The following is a 9,062-nucleotide window of genomic DNA, read 5'->3' on the forward strand; positions in this document are numbered from 1 at the left end:
TTTTGGTACCAGGGATTGAACTTGGGCCCTTGCGCTTGTGAGGCGGGCGCTGGAAGCACTGAGCTAAATCCCCAGCCCTACACCTTTTATGTCTTGTGAGTCACATTGCAGTGGAAATGTGTGGACATCAAGCCTGGACACCAACTTCCTGCAAGGGTTGTCTCCACGTGCCCTTCACACTTCCCGGGTGGGAGTTCCCTTCCTCAAGGCCAGTTTCTTATCACTAGTTTGTTTTTTTAACTGAATTCAAATATAAGTTGCTTAATGACGAAACTAGGTATGACACCGTCAGAACAAAACAATGGCTGAAGACTTTCAAGTGCACACACCCAAAGATAGCAGAAGTTGCTGCTTTAATCTCAAGGCAAAGAGGGCAATTTAAATTGCTGGGGACAATCAGCTATAAAACTGTAACTTTCGTGGAGGCAATGAAATAAAAACTATTTAAAATGTAGAGGAAAAGAGAAACTTTAATTACCTCAACCAGTCTTTGGTAGATCAAGAAAACAAATAATTTGACTTAATCTAATTTAATGAGTAGAAATACCAAATGCATCCTATATGCAAAAGATGTGCCATTTATAATATTCCTGGAACACCCACAAAAATTGATCTTATACTAGACTTCAGGAAGTCTCAGTGCATTCCAAAATTAGAAGCCTATACTGGGTATCCTCGTTTCAGAAGAAAAATCTACTTAGAAAAAAAATCAATAACTATTATTACTATATGGTAAATATAAAAGTTACAAGGATGTGTCTATATCTTTAAAGCAACTTCATAGTTACATGTACCTTCATTTTTATTGTTGTTGTTTTTTTTATTGTTGTTGTTTTGAGACAGGGTCTTGCTCAGCAGTCCAAGCTGTCATTGAACTCACTATGTAGCCCAGGCTGGCCTCAAACTCACAGTGATCCTCCTGTCTCAGCCTCCAAAGTTCTGGAATTACAGGTGTGTGCCACCACACCTGGCCTGTACATTTATTTTTAAAAAGGAAAATAATAAACTAGGCAGGTAAGTTTAAAAGTTCACATCAAGGAACTCAGAAATAAAAGACAACAATAGAAAATAACAGGAAACAGAACAACAGAATTGACAGTTCTTTTCAGAAGCTGCTGCTTGGTTCCTTGAGAGAAAAAAATAATTCCAAGCAAGAAAAATCCTCAGGTTCTAACTATTATGCATGAAAAGGCACTTTTGCTACAGAGGTAGAAAAGTATTTAAATTTGACAGTTACTTCTGAAATTATATTCTAAGAAATTTGAAAAACTTGGTGAAATGGCTGATTGTTGCAGAAAATTTCAGTGAGTATGGAACCAATTTGACATTGTCAAAGTACCTGCCCTGTGCTTTGAGTACATCTGAAAGTAAGGTGGCTCAAGGGTGGCCTGGGACAATGCCACACAGCAAAGTGACAGGACGCGAGTACTGAATCTGTGTCCCTATTCATTCTGCATGTTTGAACATTTTAAAATAAAAAATACATAGAAATCCTTTCCTCGTCTAAAAGTTTTTCCTGGGAAAACTGCTACGCCAGGTGACCCAGGTCCTTCCCACCGGTGAAACAGGATGCTATTCATGGCCCAGAGCCAACCCACATGAGTGGCTCAGTGGGCAAACTGCCTGGCTCAAAGGTAAACATGGTGCCGACGCAAAAGCCTAGCTAGTGGAGGTGGTGGGGCAAAAGCTACAGATTGCTTGTGTGTACAAATGGAGATACGAAAGCCTGCAACGGAGTAGCAGGCTGAACCCACACACAGCATGGCATAGTGACCACAGACCAGAAGCCCTGACACAGCGATCCACACAGCACGCAGTCATCCTGACACCAGCCACAAGTGAATGGCGCGGAAAAGGGAACATCCCCGTTCCTCAGTCAAAAGCCAGTCCTAAGGTGGGAAGAATGATGGACGCAGGAGATCATCGGGGCTGCATGCCAGGGACACGGTCTGAGAAGGAGACTAGTTGCATGTAGTCTCACAGCATCTCCCACAGCTACCACAGTTACTAAAGTAGCAGGGTAGCAGTCCAGGAGAAAAAACCATATAAGACCCTCTTAACTAACCAGGAATGGGACACCAGGACCTTGAAGTGTCCTCAGGGCGTATCTCCTAGTCCTCTCTGTATTCCTGCCAGCCACACACCCAGGATCTAACTGGGAACATCGGGTCACCTGTTTGGAGGGCCCTAACAAGGGAACCAGCCAGAACACTACAGAGAGATGAAGGAATTGTACAAGGGAAAATGGAACACAAAACAGAGTGGTGAGTAGTGTGACCCTGGACTAAATCCCAGCTTGGAAAAGACAGCTGTAGTGACACTTGTTGGTGTGTGTGTGTCTGTGTGAGCTAGAGAGGTGCTGTATCAATGTGAAGTTTCCCAGTTGTGACTGTGCTGTGTGGTCGTGGAAGAGAAGGCATCCATGCTCCTCCTGGGAAACAGGTGTGGGGCCTCCAACCTACCCAGAGACAGACCTGAGAAGCTCAGCTGGAATGCAGAGAGAAGGGCTGTGGAGGGGCACAGTGGAGAGCCTGGGTAAGGCCTGTTTGGGAGTTCCTTATTCTTGCAACTTCTCTGCAAGTTTGAGATGAAAGGACTCAAAAGCCAGAAACCCAGTTACCACAGCCCTTTTGGGTTGGTCTCTTGACCATAGGAGTGGGTAGTGCGCCTTTCTGAGACAGACAGGATGTATTATGTCACTTGTTATTAGGTTCATGCAATCCAAGCCTTGCTGGGAAGACTTCTGATTACCTCCTTGCCCAACTCAGGAACATCGTATCTGATCACAAAATGTAGAAATGCTGACCAGGGAACATTTGGAAATTTCAAAGAAGAAAATTGAAATTAAATCAGTGTACCCAAAGCCAGAGAGGTCTGCTGTTCCCTTCCAGTTTTCTAGGCAAGTTTGCGTGTGTGGGGTGGGGGTGGGGGTTGTGTTTTCTCACCGTTCTTCACGTGTGTACACGTGTATGTGAGGGCACACATGCACACAGAGTGGGCTCAGTCCTGAGCTGCTGGTGTGCGGGGCAGCTGTGTGGCCTCCTCCCACAGGCACAACTCATCTGTGTGTTTCTTCATCTACACAATGGGAACAGCAAGAACCCTAGGCCTCTGTGGAGCGGGTACGAGGATGAACTGAGCTGACTGCAGAGCGCTGGGTTGTTCCTAGCACGGAGGATAAGCGAATAGTTGGTAAAATCAGGAAAACTAGGGAACCCAGTTGTACTTTCTGTTTTGACCTATGGACATTTCTCACACTGTTCTGAACGCGAAAGCCTAGTGGCCGCCTAGTGTCTCCACGGTCTTACCAAACACAACTTATTTAACTCCGTCGCTGACACCTGGGTTATTTCCTAATTTACCCTTATAAATAGCACTATGATGCAAATCCTTCATCAGCTCTGCCTGGAACTCGGAACTGTTTCCTCAGGTCCCGCCTGCAGGAGGCCCACAGGATCAAAGGGTTCCCACATTTTTATGGCTCTGGCACCCTTCACCTGACTCTTCCAGGAAAGGCTTCCTCGCTCAGCTTCCCCTACGATGCCGGACATCACTCACTCTCCCGCCCTCTCTGAAGCTGGGTATTGTCATCAAAACACTTCACCACTTTGATGAGGCAGAAGCGGCGTTTCCTCACTACCATGAAAGGTGCTTGCCTTAACACTGGCCTCTGTCCGTCGTAGCTGTTTTTGGTCCATTCTGCCGCCCACCCACTGAGCAAGTGTGAAACTGAGTTCTTTCTGAAACTGTAATGAGGTAACAGTGTTACCCTCCTGGAAGTGGTATTTCAGAGAGTATACAGAGGCGCAAACCGATGTGCAGTGTATCTAGCAGGGTTTAGACCCAGGGACCACACATTGCAGAGGCAGGGTGGAGAAGGGTAATGGGATATCTTTGGAGGTGGCCAGGGAGGGCCTCTTGGGCTGATGGTATTTCAGCAGAGAACTAAGACAGTTGAGGAAGTGGGCTATGCCTGCTTCTGAAGGACATGTAGCTGGGAGAGGAGACAGCACATGCAAAGGACCTGTGGTGGGTGTGTGCTTGGCACCTGTGAGGAGCAGCAGGGAGTGGAGAGATGAGGTGGGTGTGGCTGGGTCACGGGCTGCAATTCTAAGAATGAGGAAAAAACCTGAGGGCTTAGTAGTGAGTGATGAGATCTTATTTCTCACCTCTGTACTTCCTTTTCATTTTTTATTTTGAAATAATTTTAGACTTGCAGAAAAGCTCCAAACCAGTACAGAGAGGACCCATAGATTCCTTACCCAGCTGCCCCTAGTAGTCAGATCTCCCATCACCACCAGGCCACATTGGCATAGGTGTGTCACTGTTAACTAAACCACAGGCCTTATTCAAACCCCACTGTTTTCTGGAATGTTCTGTACCATGACCACACATTGTATTGGGTTTCACAACTCTGTGTCTGTGGCTTATGATAGCTCTTCAGTCTTTCTCTATCTCTCGTGACCTTGGTGTTTTGGATGAGTACTGGCAGCTGTTCCATAGATCGGCCCTCAATCTAGGTTTGTCTGATGGGCTGTCATACTTAGATTGAGATCGTGTGTTTTCTGGCCAGAATAGCAGAGGAGCAAGGGCATTGGGTGCTCAGAAGCCCAGAGCAGGACTGCGTGACTTCCATGTGTCTGTTACTGGCCATTTTGACCTTGACCACTCAGTAAGGACTGTGTCCAGTGCTTGCTTACTTGGGTGTGAAGAGATGTGAGACTCTCCAGAGCTGTCCTCAGAGATGAGCCGTAGGCCTTCCATCCTGCCCTGCCCAGGCTCAGGCTCTTCCATGTCGCTTGCCCTTCCTGTGGTCCTCTGATACCAGTGAGCTCTTGTGTGTGTATTTCCCACATCCCCTCTTCCTTGCCCAAGGGAAGCCCATGGGAGATGCTCTGTTGTAATTTTTTTTAAACTATGGTAAAATACACATAACATGACATTTCCCATCTTAGCTGTGTGTAAGTGCACAGGTCAGGGACATTAAGCACATTCACGTTGTTGTTCAGCCATCGCCATCCTACATCCCCCCCAGTTTCCTCACTTCCCCAAACAAGCTCTGTCCCCACTAAACACTGACTCCCTGTTCCTCCATCTTCAACCCCTCGTACCCGCTCCTACCACCCTCATCTGGGGGCTTCCCATGAGTGGAATCACATAGTATTTGTCCTTTCGTGACGGGCTAAGTTCATTTAACCATTTTCAGGGTTCATCCGTGTTTTAGCGTATTGCAGAATCTCCTCCCTTTGGATGGATAATTCTCTTGCGTACACATGCTACATTTCATTTACGTGTATTTGTCTGTGGGTGGACACATGGGTTGTTTCCATGTTTTAGCACTTGTGTGCAAGGCTGCTACAGACACGACATGCGTATACAACAGTTCTTTGAGACCCTGCTTCAATTCTTTTGGGCCTTTACCCAGAAGGGCTATTGCTCACTCATACAGTAATTATATTTTTAATTTTTTGAGGAAACATCACTCTGCTCTGTTTTCCACAGTGGCTGTTCCCATTTTAAATTTATATTGTTAGTGCACCTCAGTTCCAGTGTGTCCACGTCCTCCTCAACATAGTTTCTTTTAAAACAGCATCCTACTGGGTATGAAATAATGTCTCAGTATAGTTTTGATTTGCATTTCCAGGTGGTTAATAACAATGAACATCTTTTCCTGTACTTATTTGCCATCTGTAAATCTTCTTTGGAAAAAGATCTACTTCAGTGTTTTGCCCATTTTAGAAATCAGAGGTTTTTTGTTGTTTTTAGAAATTCTCTGTACATCCCAGATATTAATCCCTTACCAGGTATATAATTTGCAAGTATCTTCTCCCACTCTGTTTGTTTTTTTCGTGCCGGGGATCAAACTTGGAAGCTTGCGCTTGCAAGGCAGGCAGCAAAACCACTGAGCTAAGTCCCCGGCCCTCTTCTGTCACTCTGGATTGGCATTTTACTCTCTTGATATTGTCTTGATGCACACAACTTACAAATTTTCATGCAGCCTAATTTGTCTACTCTGTTTTCATTGTTGTCAGTACCTTTGGTGACATAGCTCAGAAATCATGGTCAAATTCAATAATATGACACTTTTGCCCCATGTCTTCTTCTAAGAGTTTTATAGTTTAAGTCTTACATTCCATCTTTGATACATTTTGAATTTTCACATGTGCTGTGAGGTCGGGGTCCAACTTTATTCTCTTTGTATGTGGATATTCAGTTTCCCCCGTGTCATTTGTTAAAAAGACCGTCCTTGCCCCACTGCTCTTCCTCTGGCCTCAGCCTCCTAAGTAATATGTGCTACTGTACCTGGATGTATTAAGTTTGAAATTAGGCAATGGTGAGTCTTTAGTGTTCTTTTTCAAGATCGTTTTGACTATTTGAGGGCTATTGGCATCTCATATGAATTTTAGGATAGTCTTTCTACTTCTGCAAAAAAAAAAATCAAGATTTTAATAGGGATTGCATCAAATCTGTAGGTAATATTGGGTGCACTGATATCTCAACAGTATTAAATCTTCAGTCCATGAGCATGGGATGTGTTTCCATTTATATCTTTTTAAGTTTCTCTCAGTAATGTTTCACAGTGTTCATTGCACAGCTGTTTCACCTCCCTTGACTAATTACTAAGTATCTCTTTGACACTATTATAAATAGAAATATTTTATTAGTTTCTCTTTTGGATTGTTCGCTTTTAGTGTTTAGAAACACAGTGGATTTTTGTGGTTAACAAAATCCTGTTTTATCTTGTTACTTTGCTGAATTCATTTATGAGCTGTAAGAAGTTTGTATTTGAAAGGACTCTAGATTTTCCTGCTTGTAAAATCATATGATCTGTGACAGTAATAACTTAAGTTCTTTATGTATGAATGCCTTTTATTACTTTCCTCATCTAATTGCGCTGACTGTGGCTTCCCTTGCCATCATTCATAAAAGTGGTGAGAGAGGGCATCCTTGCTTGCTCCTGATTTTAGGGAAAAATCTTTGTCTCTCACCATTGTGCTGTTACAATGGGGTTTTCATATATGGTGGTTATTATGACATAATTTTCTATAATTCCTAGTCAGTTGAGTTTTCTACCCTCAAAATATTGAATTTTGTCAACTTCCTTTTCTATACTGTAATCATGTGGGTTTTTTTCCTTCATTATGTTAAATTTATTGACCTTCTGTTAAGTCATCTTTGTATTCCAGCAATAAATCTCACTCGGTTATGGTGCATAATCCCTTTATATGCTGATAAATTTGGTTTTGTAGTATTTATTGGGGAATTTTTGCATCAACATTCATAAGGCATATTGGCCTCTAGTTTTCTTGTAGCGTCTTTATCTGGCTTTGGCGTCTGGGTAATGCTGGTTTGAGTCTGTCCCCCAGAGGTTTGTGTGTTAGAATCTTGGTCCCCAGTATGGGAATGTTGAGGTGGTAGGACCGTTAAGACATCAAGTCTAATACAGTACAATGTAATTAAGTAATGAGGGCATCATCCTTGGAAGGTACGAATTTAGTTCTCAGGGAAGCCCTGTTCTATCTCCAGAGAGTTGGCTGTTATGAAGCGTTGCCCTGAACCCCCTGGCTTCCTGTCTAATCATGTGATGTCTCTTCCTCACTCGGGCTGGCTCCCACTGTGGTGCCATCTGCCATGTGAAGCAGCCATAGGGTCATCTCAGGAAACAGCATATGCCAACCCCATGCTCTTGACCCTCCAGATCTGTGAGCTAAATTAACCTTTTTTTCAGTGTAAAGGAACCAGATTCGTGTATTTTGTAGTAACAGGAAACAGACTAATATAGGAAGTCCTCTTCAATATTCTGGGAAGGTTTAAGAATTAGTGTCAGTTCTTTTTAAAATGTTTAATTGAATTCACCAGTGAAGCCGTCTAGTCCAGGGCTTTTTTTTTTTTGATTCAGAGATCTTTGATTACTAAGTCAGTGTCCTTACTATTTACAGGTATATGCAGATTTTCTCTTTGTTTTTTTATTTATCTGTGGAATTTGTCCATTTCGTTTAGATTATCCAATGTGTTGGCAAATAGTTATTCATAATACTTGCTCATAATCTTTCATTTCTCTACGATTTCATTTCATTTCTAAGTTTAGTAATATGATTCTTCCCTTTTTTTTCTTAGTCATCTAGCTGGATGTTGGATAATTTTATTCTTAGATTGCACTTATTTTTCTCTATAGTTTTTTTTTTCATTTTTCATTTTGTTGATCTCTGCTGTAAACTGTTGTTTCTTTTCCTCCTTTCCAGCTTGGGGTTTAGTTTATTGTTCTTTTTCTAGTTCCTTAAGTACTAAAGTTAGGTTGTTGATTTGAGATCTTCTTTATTTGTTAATATAATAGTTTACACCTATAATTTTCTCCCTTACCACTGCTTTAGCTGCACTCGTTATATTTTGGTACTTTGTGTTTTCATTTTCATTTATATCTAAGTATTAGAAGATACTTCTCATTTCTTCTTCGACATTCTGATTAAGAATGTGCTGTTTCATTTTCACAGATTTGTGAACTTCTGAATTGTCCTTCTGTTATTGATTTAGTGTTATCCCACTGTGGCTGGAGAACATTCTTCATGTAATCTCTCTTTAAAACTGTTGAGACTGAATTTATAGCCTAACATAGGTCTGTCCTTGAAATGGTCCCATGTGGTCCCAAGAAGAGTGCATGTGTTGTTCAGGAGTGGGATGCTGTGTGTTGTCGGTTGTTTCTATTTGGTTTGTTGTGCTCTGTCTTGTGCTTCCTCAAATGTCTTCTTTCTGGCTTTTCCTTCCATTATGGGGCCGTGCTAGCAGTAGGTGATATTTTCTGCTGCGACTGTAGCACTATTTCCCCCTGCAACTCTGCATATCATTGCTTCCACATGTTTTTGACGATCTGACCTTAGGTGTATAAATGCTCATAATTATATGTTGTTGCTGCTTTAAACCTTCTATAATAATGTTCTTCCTTGTCTCTTGTCAACCTTTTTTTTGACTGAAAGTCTATCTTGTCTGATAGTATTCAAGCCAGCCTGTTTTCGTTTGGTGACATAGGATATATTTTTCTTTTCTTTTTTTTTTTTTTTTTTTTT

The 9,062-nt window shown here is 42.3% G+C and overlaps 1 protein-coding gene across 1 annotated transcript in view; it reads left to right on the top strand.

The window, feature by feature from the left end:
* Positions 1–9,062, top strand: part of Kcnq1 (potassium voltage-gated channel subfamily Q member 1) — a 343,150-nt gene that overhangs the window by 46,285 nt on the left and 287,803 nt on the right. The window lies entirely within an intron of this gene.

This window comes from Fukomys damarensis, unplaced genomic scaffold, assembly GCF_012274545.1.
Source record: "Fukomys damarensis isolate Sample0158 unplaced genomic scaffold, DMR_v1.0_HiC HiC_scaffold_27, whole genome shotgun sequence".
Lineage (NCBI taxonomy): Eukaryota > Metazoa > Chordata > Mammalia > Rodentia > Bathyergidae > Fukomys > Fukomys damarensis.